Raw genomic sequence first — 14,251 nt, 5'->3', positions numbered from 1 at the left:
GCTTAGTTATGCTGGCCACATGACCCGGAAGCTGTACGCCGGCTCCCTCGGCCAATAAAGCAAGATGAGCGCCGCAACCCCAGAGTCGGCTACGACTGGACCTAATGGTCAGGGTTCCCTTTACCTTTACTTTACTTTACTTTACTTTACTTTACTAGAAAGCCTAATATAGTGTAGCCACAACTGAAGTCACTTTTTGCCAGATTACCAGTCTGGGAATTCTTTTCCAGAGCTCCAAATTTGTTTGTTTCTTGCTCAGAACCCTTGTAAACAGGGGTGGGAAATTGGTGGCCCGCAGATTTTGCCGGATTCCCATCAGACCCAGTCAGTATCCAACAAGACCTGGGGGCGGGGCATGAAAGTGATGGAGGGGAGGGGGGAAATCTGCCTGTAAATGTCTCTTGCATTTCTGTCAGGCAACAGCAACAGTATGCATATCAGCTGCCCCCCACACCTAACACAGTGTAGACCCCCCTTCTCCTGGTGCCCATCTGCTCATCAGTCAGCAGTGAAAATGGGGCTATGGGTGTGGGGAAATAAGAGTGGGCAGGACTTGGACGAGAGGTGGATAAGCCATGCCTTGCTCATGGTCTGGAGGTTCCCCACACCACACCTGGTATATAGGTTTTTGTTTTCTATGCTGTCTTCTCTTCAAAAACAAAACAATAATACTGCTTACAATCCATGTTGACAAACTGAGGATGAAGAGAGGGGGAAGGAAGACTAAACTTTGGTGGAGGGTGGTAACATATCCAGAACTGTCCTTGCCACCTCCTTGCCACCCTGTCAGGGCACATGTTGCCATAAAGCACACTCCCGGACAACATACCCCACTCATGCTCTTGGTGGGCTCACTGGCTGCACTAAGAGCTACCATTGCTGCTCAAATCGGCACTGCTGCACTCAGCACCCCTGAAACCTTGGAGATTTCTGTATAAGACTGCAAAGTTACATAGGCCCCTGATTCTTGTGCATGTACAAGATTTCTCATGGACCTTTGGATGATGGCTGATCCCCATGCCTCCAGGATGATGGCAAAGAGCTTCAAGTTCAGAGCAGTCTTGAGTCTTGGCAGGCCTCTACTTAAGAATTAAGCACTTATTTACAATGTAATCTCGAAATGCAAACACACAGAGAAGCCTTAGGGCATTTTAAAAGACAATTACATATTTGTAGATGGGACCTCATTTCTTCAGGTGCATGGAATGCAGTCCTTAGTTAGCAAATTCATAATATACAGTATGTACACAGGGAGACAGACAGAGAAATGATGTGAACCGTAGGGCTCAAATACCACAAAATGTAAGAGGTGCAGCTTAGGGATGTCATGACTTCTGTTCTTAAAGTTTACAATCCCCTCCCCCTTCTCGTGTATCAGTTGAGGATAGTGCTTCATACATTTGATAAAGTTCCCTCTAGTACAGAGGTAGGTAACCTCCAGTCTATGGGCCAGACTTGGCTGGCTAGGAGTTCAGATTTGGCCTGCAAGCCCATTTTCCCAAAACCATGCCCACCTGCCCCACACCTGATGTTTTATGTGACAACAGATGTGGGCTAGATAGAGACACAGCTGCCAGTGCCAATTGGGAGTCTTAAAGTGGAAGGGAAGACTGGCAAGGGTAAACCCCAAGCCTCAGGTGCTTTAAAGCACTTCACAAGCACTGTGTGGTTCTTTGAAGTCCCAACAATGGGACCTCAAGGCTCCCAATCACCTGACACCATTGTGACATCAGGTGATTGAAAGGGGATTGCCTTGCCTGCCTGTCCAATTTGGCCCACAAACCTAGATCTGATAAGGGTTTTGCCTGAGGAGCCAAAACGGCTCTCCACTTCTGTTTAGTGCATGAAAGTTTTTGCCACAATAAGGTTTTTAAGGTGCTGTAGGACTTGTTTGGGTTTCCTGTAACTGATTAACAAGGCTACCCTTCTGGAATCTCCCATGTGCAGATTCTTATTACGGTAATATGAAATGCTATTTCCCATAATGAAGGTCATATGAGAAAATCTACCCTTCAAAGGAACTCTAGCAGCTAGTCCCAGTTGTTGTCTGAGGCAGAGATACTGGCGGAGCCCTTAAGATTGTAACAGAAATGGGCACGATTCCTGAGGCCTGTCTCTCTGGGGACTGAGAGCGGAGTGCAGTTATCTACCTGAAATCTTACCCCCTTTTCTTCTTTTCTTGCTAAGTTGTCAAATGGAAGAAGGGAGAAGAGATCAATTGCACCTACTATACTCCCTTCTGAGCAGAAATTGACAAAACCAGGGTTAGGTGATAAGCCCAATCTCATCCAATTCATACACTAGAGTGGTGGTACAGTTAGCAAAATTTAGGCTCTGGAATTATCGTCCTTGTGCATCCCAGTCTTTAGATGGCGAGTCCTGCTGTCTTTGGGGGTGCTCCTGCTCAGTTCTGCTGAGTGGGGCCCTGAACTTCTGCCCCAAACTCCTGCCCTGATGGGAAATGCTTTATGCCAAGTCAGGCCACTGTTTGTTCTTGCTCAGTATTGTGCACAATGACTGGCAACAGCTCTCCAGGGCTTCAGGCAGTGGACTTTCCCAGGACCTTCTGCTTGAAAGGCAGATGCTCTAATATTATAGCTCAGTGTTGTCCAGTGACTTGCTGTAGCTCTACCAGGCAGGGTTTCATACAAGGGCAATTCCCAGCTGCACCTGGAGATGCTTTGGACTGAGCCTGGGACCTTCTGGGTGCAAAACAGATGTTCTACCATGCAGCTACATCCAGTGCTATTTTGCTAGAAAAAGAGATGCCGGAACTCACCATGAACATCTCTCTTGTTTTATAATGGCAATGGCACCCACATGAGAGGTGCCGGAACTGAGTTCCATTGAGTTCCAGCTGGGGAAACAAGCCCTGGCTACATCCCTTTTCCATGAACCAGTTTAGCACTGGAGCTTCTTCCCAGTCTCTCCCCCTCCCCCCATTAAAAACCGAAGCAGCTGGGGCAAGTCTTCAAAACCTGAGTCAGCACAGCCCTCCCCAGCCCCGCAAGATTGTTTTAAGCTCATGAATTTTAACTTAAACTAAAAAAGAGAAGTTTCTTGATGCTATTCTTTTGTTTATTTTTGGATCAAAGTCTTTAATATTTTCCCCCCTCTGTCACACATTGACATTTGCCAAGTTTTTCCTACCACCACAGGGGCTGGAAATAGGCCTTTTGAACATGAAAGAGATTCTCTTTGCAGTTTTATTGCATGGGTTTTTGTTTGTTTGATTGATTTTGCACTTTAAAAGAATCTACAGACTTGGTGAGGCTTGGATTAAAATTAAAGGAGTTGGCAGCAAGAGGCCTGCCAATAGTTTTCCTGCTCCCTGTTGATGTATCAGGTTGTAAGAGCGCACAAAACTGCTTTACAATGTTAAGTGTTCTTATTCGGCAGAGTAAGAAAGTAAGGAGACTCCTGCTGGATTGAACCATTTAATCCAGCATCCCATTTCCTACAGTGGTTGGCGAGATGCTTCTGAGAAGTCCACAAGGAAGGCATGAAGGCAGTGCCCCCTACAGTCCCTCCCTCCCCACAACTGATATTGGGTGGCCAACTGCCTTTGAATATGAAAGTTTGCTATGGTCATTGTGGCTGATAGCTGTTCATTGAGTTCTCATTCCTTGAGAATTTGTCTAGTCTAATCCACTTTTAAAGCCTTCTGCAACTTAGATGCTATCACCACATCTTGTAGCACTGAGTTTCACAAGTTAAAAAACCTACTGCCAATCAACTAAATTTAGTTAACCCTAATCCTAGTATGGGATGCGGGTGGTGCTGTGGGTTGAACCACAGAGCCTAGGGCTTGCTGATCAGAAGGTCGGCGGTTCAAATCCCCACGACGGGGTGAGCTCCTGTTGCTCGGTCCCTTAGGTCCTGCCCACCTAGCAGTTCGAAAGCACCTCAAAGTGCAAGTAGATAAATAGGTACCGCTCCGGCAGGAAGGTAAACGGTGTTTCCGTGCGTTGCTCTGGTTCACCAGAAGCGGCTAAGTCATGCTGGCCACGTGACCCAGAAGCTGTACGCCGGCTCCCTCGGCCAATAAAGCGAGATGAGCGCTGCAACCCCAGAGTCGGTCACGACTGGACCTAATGGTCAGGGGTCCCTTTACCTTTACCTTTTAATCCTAGTATGATGGAGAAGGGAGGGGTGGAAATATATCTCTATCCAGCTTCTCTATACCATGCATAATGTTATGAATTTCTGTTGTGACCTGTCTTACTATCATTCCCCTTTCCCTTCCCTTCCTGTGCAGAATGCACTGGAAAGTGTGTCACACAACACTTGCTCTAATGTAACACCGTCTAGCTTCAACAACGACTACTAATCTCCTTGCAAACAAGTCAGGGTGAATGCCCTAAGAGGGTATTGTTCCTTGTGGTCCCCACATTTTCATCTTCCTAATTTTGGGATCCAGAAATAACAACAAACACATGCCGCAGGTTGGGTGAGACAAAGCGGCCCTTTCATTTCTCCTGCCCTTCTGAACAGGAGGCTGAGAGCTGTGTGTGTGTGTGTGCATTTTAAACTCACACCTCTCTTTTCCAGCAGCTTCTTAGCATGACCTTGTCTGGCTGTTCTGTCTCTCTCTCTTTCTGTGAGGAGAGCCTGGCTCATGTTTGTAAAGGAGGCTGTGTCGGGGAGGGAGTACAGATGCCATTCTGTAATAATGGGAACGTTTCGGTCCGTTTCCCCACTGGATTTATTGCAAGCTGTGCTGCTGCTGATGCAGTGGCCAGGCGCAGGAATTGAGCTATATTTCTCTCCCCCCTCAGATTTTAGCCAGACAATTTTGGCTCCTGGTGACCCCAAACGTTCCCATTCCCCTCACCCTAGGCTTGGCCAACGCCACAAAGGCAAAATGGGTATCAGACTATTTGTGGAATCGCAGGGAGGACAGGTCTTCCTCAGCTTTCTCACGTCCTCTATCCATGCCCGTCTCTGTATTTTGGAGGGCAAAAAAAAACCTTTTGCTGTGCTCTCCTGACTTAATATTGGACTGGTTCCTGATGCTTCTCAACCTAAGGAGAGAGAATGGTAGGCAGCCACACAGTGCCATCAGGATTTGTGCTTATCTCCAGCATGCTGAAATCATCATTTATTTATTTATTTAAAAATAATAGGTTCTGGGGCTAAAAGCTTGTTTGCAAGGCACACGTCTTGGACTTGGAAAGGCAGCCTTCCAGTATGTATGTGTGTAGATTGATCTCTATTAGGAGTGACCAGTATGTAGTTCTCCAGATGCTGCTGGACTCCAACTCCCATCACCCTGACTATGGGCTATTCTCATCATGGATGTGCATGGTATTTTAAAGAATAAGAGTAAGGTCCTTCAACGGATGAGCACAGTCTAAAAATCTGATACAGGGAATGCAACATAAGGAGGGGGAGGAAGAGAGTGAGAAAGAGATGAATGTAACAGGAGAAGATGTTGATCCAGTTAAATTACACATACTTTGAGGGTGATCCAACACATTATTAAAATAAGTCCAGTTGTGTTTAATGGCTTTTTAACATGAGGACCACATCCCTCATGTGGAACCTTTCAGGGAGCACATGCCAGCGGTTGGCAGGCCAGAGGCAAAAGTGGGCAGAGCAATGGATGCAACCTGTATCTTTCTACAGGAGTTTGCATCCTATCAGACAAAAGTCAGAGGTTTACACATGCAGGCACACAGACACACACCTTTCCATCCACTGTTGGGCAGAGAGGCTTAGAGGGCCACTTTCAGCCCCTGGATCTGAGGTTCCTCACCACTATGTAGAGGACTACAGCTTCAAAGGCTGCGCTTGAGGAGGACTAAGGGCTTGTACCATATCACTTAAGCCTTGCTTATTCTGTGCCTAGAAAGTGTGGGTCTGAGCCGTTTTCCATTTGCCCCACTGCTTTCCCTGGGAAAACTCACTATTCACCACTGAATTAGTGCAAACTTCAATCCACGGAAAATCCAATTGATGTCTGCTTTGATTCAGTGGTAAGGAGTAGGTTTTCCCTGGGGGAAAGTGGTGGGAGAAGCGGAAGTGTGGACACGCCCTAAGTTGTATTTATTGACTTGCAACAATAGCAGCCTTGTCTCTTGCTTTCTCATGATGCACAGCTAGAGCAAGCCAATTGCCCTGGGATTTTACCAGTGTAATGTCTGCTGCCGAAACATGCAGTTAGGAATCCAGGGGCAAGCAAGCTGCTGCTGCCTTCCAGATATTTGGTGGACTACAACTCCCATCAGCTCCAGCCAGTGTGGCCAGTGATCAGGGATAATGTGAACTGCAGTCCAACAACATTTGGAGGGCACCACCTTGGCTAGGCTTGAGTAAGACAAACTTGAAGACCTCAAAATCTTTTGTAAGCGTTTGTCATTTAGATACTGAGGGTGGTTGCCAAGGCTAGTCCTACTCAGAGTAGACCCATTGAAGTTCATTAACTTGACTACACTAGGTTTGTTAATTTGCGTTTACGCTAAGTAGGGCTTAATTAACTACAATCTTCTAAAACTAAGCAAACACTGGCGGGACTGCCAGACATAAGGAAATTGGTTGATTAAACACCTTTCACCTGTGCTAACATGCCCTACTTTTTCCTTAAAAAAACAGTACACCACAACCAGCAATGTGCTTTGCGCTGCACTCAGCTACCCTGTAAGCATTTTTTAAAGGGGAAAAACCCCATTTTTAAAATTCAGGGGAGAGAAGCAGGCAAGAGATGTAGGACCTGGACTCATTGCCCCCCCCCACAACACCCTTGTGTTTCTTGCTGCAGCAGGCTGCACAGTTTCAGTGGGGAGTGCAGTTTGCCCTGGGTTCGCTCTTAAGCAGGACCATTCCTCCCCTGTGACTCCTTGTAGCTTGACAGCTCACACACTGGGCTGGGTGCAAGTACCGAAGGCAGTTCCACCTTGGCTGCTTGTTGAGCCCCTTATCTCTGCCCAGAATATGGGTTGCAGCAAACCCTGGGGTGTATCTTGCCCCACCAGGCTGGTGCTGAGCTTGTACGTATCTATCTGCAGCTCTGGCAGGTGTTCAGCCTGCCTGAAGTCAGCAACTTAGCAGATGTCTGATGGAGGTAAAAAGGCCCTTGCCATATTGTGCCTTTTTGGCTTTTGCACTCCGCAAACAATTACTGTGGGGCCAGTTTTCATAGGTCTTAGTGGGGAGGCAGCAAGGTGAAGTTGGCTGCTTCACATGATGGAATTTAGGAAGGCTAGAAGAAAGCAAGAACTCATGTCTGAAGGGAATGGTGCAGTGAAACATTGTTGTGCTCAGAATGGGGAGGGATTGTTAGGTGCTCCACTTCAGGCTCCACTGCAGAGTTTATTTTTGTGTGTGTATTTGTTTATTCCATCTTGGAAGCCAACCCAACATATGTGGAGTGCTCAGTTGGTGCCCACACCCGGACCTTCTTAGCTTCAGGTAAGGTAGGTAGATGCCTTATGTACCCTTAGACCAGAGCTTTCCAATCTGTGTGCTGTGCAAACACTCCCTGTGCTCCTGGAAAGCGGTAAGTTTAACCTCCAGATTGCTAATAAAACTGAATTACTGTGTTTTGAAATGATGCATGTCTAAACAGTATATCACCAGCATGAAAAGTTTGGAAAGCTCTGCCTTAAACTATATTCTGGGCTCTTTTCACATTCAGCTTTCTTCTACTCTCTGCTGGTAGCACAGGTCCACCTGATCACATTTATGTGTTAACAAAACTTACATGCCACTTGATTGTAAATCGCTAGGCGATTTACAACCCCCCTCCCCAAACATTTAATTTTATCAGTAAAATATAGCTAAAAACAGGTACAGGCAGCAACCATTTTAGATGTGTCCAGTTGACACGCGATCCCTGATGCATGGGTCTTTGGGGACAGAATGGGGGATGAAGATGGGAACGTAGCAGGACACTCTTATTCAAACTCTGCCGACAGACACAGGGGATGGGAACAGAACCCCTGTGTGAAATTGTCACTGCTTGTATTTTAAAAAATACAAAAATAATTAAAATCAATAGCAAGCTAAAAAGAAATTAAAACCTGTGTCAGGCTAGACTTGGCTAAACAAAAACAGACCCTTGTTGTTGTTTAGTCGTGTCCGACTCTTCGTGACCCCATGGACCAGAGCACGCCAGGCACTCCTGTCTTCCACTGCCTCCCACAGTTTGGTCAGACTCATGCTGGTAGCTTCGAGAATACTGTCCAAGTGTTTTTATTTTCCATAGACGTCCCTGATTTATTTAAGCCGTCCCAATTTCTGATTAGATTCCAGAATGTCCCACTTTTCCTTAGGATGTCCCTATTTTCATTGGAGTAATGTTGGAGAGTATAGAGTTAGCTGACCTCCAAGCTGTCTGAAGGCAATTCTGTACAGTGGTACCTCAGGTTAAGAACTTAATTCATTCTGGAGGTCAGTTCTTAACCTGAAACTGTTCTTAACCTGAGGTACCACTTTATCTTATGGGGCCTCCTGCTGCCGCCGTGCGATTTCTGTTTTCATCCTGAAGCAAAGTTCTTAATCCAAGGTACTGTTTCTAGGTTAGCGGAGTCTGTAAGCTGAAGCGTCTGTAAGCAGAAGCGTCTGTAACCTGAGGTACCACTGTACAGTGGTAACTTGGTTTATGAACTTAATCCATTTCAAAAGTCCGTTCTTAAACCTAATCCATTCTTAAACCGAGGCACGCTTTCCCTAATGAGGCCTCCTGCCACTGGTGCCCTTCCACCGTTTGGCTTCCATTCGTAAACCAAGGTAAAGTTTGCAAACCGGGACACTACTTCCGGTTTTGCGGAGTTTGTAAACCGGACTGTTTGTAAACCGAGGTACCACTGTGCTGGAAAACAGTCCCTGACCCCAGGCTTCTGATCTAAAAGACAGTACAATACACACAAGGGAAAAGCAATGGGGAGGAAGGAGAGGCATAAAATAAAGCTTGGTCACTAGTTATTATAGTTTCTTTCTTTCTAAATTAGAGCATTTTAATCCTGCTCTTTGTGCAAATATACCACTCGGGATGGCTGCTTACAAGGCCATAACAATTGCAACATCTAAAAAAAAAAGGACAGGATCAGCAGTTAAAAATTGTAATGACCAGTTGGGATGGAAACAGTTCAGGAAGCCCATTGGAATGGCTGCAGATAGGTGATGGCTGAGGGAAAGCCAAAGGCAGCTGGTCCATCAGCAGAGATAATGAATTATGTGTTGCATTCAGTCTGCATCACTACAAAGGCACCCAAGCTAGAAATGTTGCTGGATAAACCCTGACTGCTCAATTTATTTAATGGCTGACTTTTAAACAGATATTCAAGGTGGCTTACTATCAAAATGAAAACGGAACAGAGTGAGAAAAACAACACAAAATATTAGTAAAACCGCAGAGTAGACTAAAGAAGGCTAAGTGGGATCCTTTTCACAATCTACTCAGAAGTAAACCCCATTCAAGCTTTTCCAGAATTTTCCATTTTGTTCTGTTATTTATTACTCGCCCTTCACCCTCAGGTCCCAGGGTGAGTTACAGCATTCAAACACAATGCATAAACTATTTAAAACAAAAATGCATGTTGGGTGTGTCGTACCATTTGTTCACATACACATCAATGAACAGGAGTATATAGTGTAACACCAATGTTTTTGAATCCGTGTGACTGTGATCTTGTACTTACCTGGAATTAAGCTCCATTGAACTCAGTGGTGCTTAGTTTTGACTGCATAGATTCTGCTTTTAAAACACTTCAAGTTTTAGCAAAAGGTATTCAACAAACTGAAAATTCACCTTTTAGCTTTTAATTAGAAATGAAAGCAATCTTGCAAGAACCTGTACCATTTAAACTGCTAGTGTGAAGCAGGAACCCCAACAAAGAAAAGGAGAAAAAGTATCCAACCTCTCTTTTATTTTCTTCATTCCCTTAACTTTCTCCATGCTAATCAGTCACAAACTCACTTGATAGTCTCACTATCACCTCATTCACTTACCATAACAAAGAGTGTCTGACAGTTATCCTGGTGCTCTAGCAGATGATGTTATGAAAGTTGTGGTGCTGTGCTTCCCTCTATCTTTCCTGCACCACATGAATGACAATTCATGTTTTTTCTGTTTGTTCCAGAGCTAAAGTCTTCTGGAACTGCCTGCATTTAAGTGTACAGCAACAAGAGGCATTCTAATTGACAAAATAGTCTATATTATATAAAGTTTTTCTTCAAAAAATGTGATAATTATTTTTATTATGAGAAAATAGCGGTGTACTGTAGAGTTTTATGGAGATGTCTTATGAGTTTTTAACTGGTTGACCTCCTTGGGCCATTCTGGATAAAGTGGCACAGAACTGTAATCAATCATCCAGGGCTCAGTCCATTAACGGAGTAGCAGTCATGCTGAGTTGCCAAAAGGAGATGCAAATGCCGTAGTCGCCACTCATTTGTCAGCTGTCAGAATTATATTGGTGGTTTACACTACAGGGTGAAGATACAGTGAACCTGTCTGTGCAATTGGGTGTGACACAGCATGTGTTGTGTACAAGAGATGCAAATGCATTAGCAGAGGAGATGGAGCAAAAACAAAAGTGACTTGGGAGGTGGTGGGCTCTCCTGTGCTGGAGGCATTTTGGCAGAGTCTGCATGGTTTTCTTTTGAGGATGCTATGGCTGAATCCTGCGTTGAGCCGCCAGGATTTGACTAGAAGACCTCAATGGTATCTTCCAACACAATGAGTTTGGAGTCAGGTTTTCAGACATGCCAGCCATTCTTACCCTGCCAGCTCTGAGTGTTCCCTGGGCATTTACAGTGCCATATGTATTTGAGTTTCTCTTGGGCCTTCGGGGTCCTAGCAGTTGCCCAAGAATGCCAGGTGCTGATTTTTGGACAATTCCACTTCCAATTACTGAGTACAGGCTCGTGAAGTCCAGCATCCTGTTTGCCCCTAGCCTTCCCCTGTTGCTTACCTGGTCCCACAGAGCTATTATGACTAATGTTCCTTGATAGACCTAGCTTTCCATTAATTGGTCTAATTATCTTTTAAAGCTCTCTGAGCAAGTGGCCATGCCTCATCTTGTAACACTGAATTTCACAAGTTAATTAAGTGCTGTGGGAAGAAGTAATTACTTTGGTCTCCTGAATCTACTGCCTATCAGTTTCAATGTGTGGCCCTGAGATATTATTATTATGAGGGAATACAAGTGTTCTCTATCCATTTGCTCCCAATGTGCAAAATTTTATAAACCTCTGTCATGTCCCCACCTACCATATATCTTTTTCTAAATAAGTGCTCACTCAATTGAATGCTCCCCCTTCCTAAAAAAATCCTTGCCACAAAAAATTAGCACACAAAGGGAAAGGATCCTAGCCTTTTTCTCTGACATACTAATTTTCTGTGTGTAGAGAGTGGGGAATGGTTTGGTATGGAAGAATGCAGGTATCATCTGAACCATGCTCTGCAGTTTGAAGTGGCTTAGGGCCCTCAAATCTGATGGAATGCCTCCTCACCTACCAACTTGCCTATGCATTAAGATGAGACCCTTTTCCGAACTCAGTTTGTAGGAGACATATAATGCATGGGTCGTCAACTTGATGCCCATGAGGGCTTCCAATAGCCCCTGGACAGGTGCCCCAACCTCTGGAATTTTTATTTTAAAAAGGCTCCAGCTCTCCTAGAAAGTAAGTTATGGAGGAAAATGTGCAGGCATCTTCTAATCAATTTCTGTGAAATGAGAGTGGTGTTGCTCTCTTATGTATATTTTCTGGTATTCTCTGTTCTTATTTGACAGTAGCAGCGTGCGTGTGAACTCCATAATCAGCACCAGCAGGACATAGCTGACTTCCTATGGGTAAGCATAAAGTGATCAGGGGTGGTTGTCTCTAATACTGTGTTAAGCCACACTTCCCATGGCAGCCATTTTGTGTTATGCCACATTCCCTCCGTGGCAGCCATTTTCTGAGTGGCACCCCCACAACTTCTGAAAACTTCTGAAACGTTCTTAAAACTTTCTGAGACCAATAAGAGTTGAAATCTTTCTGTTCTGTTCCATAGATCTATTACCTAACAGCATGGCCTGAGGTTCTTTATTTGACTGTTTACTATGTTGCAGGCAACATGTTGCTGCCAACCTAGCTGTTTGAAAGCATGTCAAAGTGCAAGTAGATAAATAGGTACCACTCCGGCAGGAAGGTTAATGGCGTTTCCATGCACTGCTCTGGTTTCGCCAGAAGCGGCTTAGTTATGCTGGCCAAATGACCCAGAAAAACTGTCTGCAGACCAACATTGGCTCCCTCGGCCAGTAAAGCGAGATGAGCGCCGCAACCCGAGAGTCATTCACAACTGGACTTAACTGTCAGAGGTCCTTTACCTTTACCTTTTTATGTCACAGGCAAGAGTTCAGTGCATATTAAGACTAGCACAAAGACAAGTTTTCAAATAACCTTCAGATTACTTGAAGGTTTGTTTACCACTCTTAGAAAATCCCAGAGAGGTGCAACAAACCTAATTCTGCACTGCTCAGGTGGCATCTCAAACTCTGTGTTCAGTACTGGGAGGCACACTTTTAAGGAGGGCACTGTCAAACTGGAACGTGTCCAGAGGAGAAAGATCAGGAAGGTGAAGGGTCAGGAAACCAAGTCCTCTGAGGAACTTTAGGGTTGAAATGGCTGGGAGACATGATAGCAGTCTTCAGATATCTGAATGATATTTCATTCAGGAATTTGGCAGATGTTCTCTGTAGCTCAATATCACCTTACTCTAAGCTGTCCCATCAGCCCCAACCAGCATAGCCAATAACAGAGATGCTGGGAGTAGTGGCCCGAGGACACCACATTTCGAAAGGCTGCTCTGGCAGGCAAGGCTATATTGCTATTATAATTGTTTTATTCATGATTTGTTAGTTACCGTATTTTTCTGTCTATAAGACGACCCCATGTATAAGACACCCCCTATTTTGGGGGACTCAGATTTAAGAAAATGAGGGGAGACATATCCGTGTATAAGACGTCCCCTTAATTTTTTGACATTATTTTTTAGGGGGGAAACCTAGTCTTATACATGGAAAAATATGGTATTTTGTATTATTTATGCTGAGTTTGTTATTATTTATTGTTTATAAGCCGCTTTGGGATTCATTTGAATTAAAATCGGCATAGCATGACAACAAATCAATCAGGTATTGCTGGATTACAACACCCATCATTCCTGTCCATTGGCCATGATGTCTGGGGCTAGTGGGAGTCGAGGGCCACAGGTTCCCCATCCCTGCATTGCAGTAAGAACTGGCTGACAGTGAAACAAACTGTCCTTCACTGGAGGTATTTAAACAGAGGCTATATTATATGGCTATAAGTCAAGACATGACTGAAGATCCTGCCTTGAGAATAGTTGGTTGGACTAAATGAACTCTGAGATCCGTTCTACCTCTATGGTTTAAGCAACATGATTGTGTCATTGGATTCATGGGAGTGGAGGCCCTTGGACTGCCATCCTGCCACCTGGTGCTTAAGCTCATACCTAACAAGGCCACCAGGAGCAAAATCCCACTTAATACAACTTACAGTGGTACCTCGCAAGACGAATGCCTCGTAAGACGAAAAACTCGCAAGACAAAAGAGTTTTTCATTTTTTGAGTTGCTTCGCAAGACGAATTTCCCTATGGGCTTGCTTCGCAAGACGAAAACATCTTGCAAGTTTGTTTCCTTTTTCTTAAAACCGTTAATATCCAGGGAATCTGTGCTTCGCAAGACAAAAAAACTCGCAGAACGAAAAAACTCGCAGAACAAATTAATTTCGTCTTGCGAGGTACCACTGTACTTTTGAAACGATGGGAATAGGATTTCACTGCGTTTCCTGCAGGATCCAACAGATGGTGATATTGCATAAAGAATACTTCTCCATCTATTAATGCTCCTACATGTAATTAAACACCCACTAATTTTGGAATTGTTATAATCATCCACAATAGTTCCTGGTTTGAATGAAACCATCATTCCAATTCATTAGCCAGAATTCAGTAGCCACACTCTGAGCCTCAGTCCCCACTTATAGGGAATAATATTGACCAACCTTACAAAGACGTTGTAATGATTACAACTAGATAAATGTGAGGGAAATGTGTATTACATACATACACTTTACAGGATGCGGTATAATCAACATTCTTCAGAATTAAATCAATCAAAATTTCAAAAAATAACAAAGTGCTATACTGTACAATTATAAAATCACCAATCACTATACAACAGAGGAAAAATGACTGCAAAACAATTTAAACTGAGGACAGAAGAGTAAAATCCAGAG

Source organism: Podarcis gaigeae (genome assembly GCF_964106915.1).
Source record: "Podarcis gaigeae genome assembly, chromosome: 8".
NCBI lineage: Eukaryota > Metazoa > Chordata > Lepidosauria > Squamata > Lacertidae > Podarcis > Podarcis gaigeae.
Note: the sequence above shows the minus strand (reverse complement) of the source record.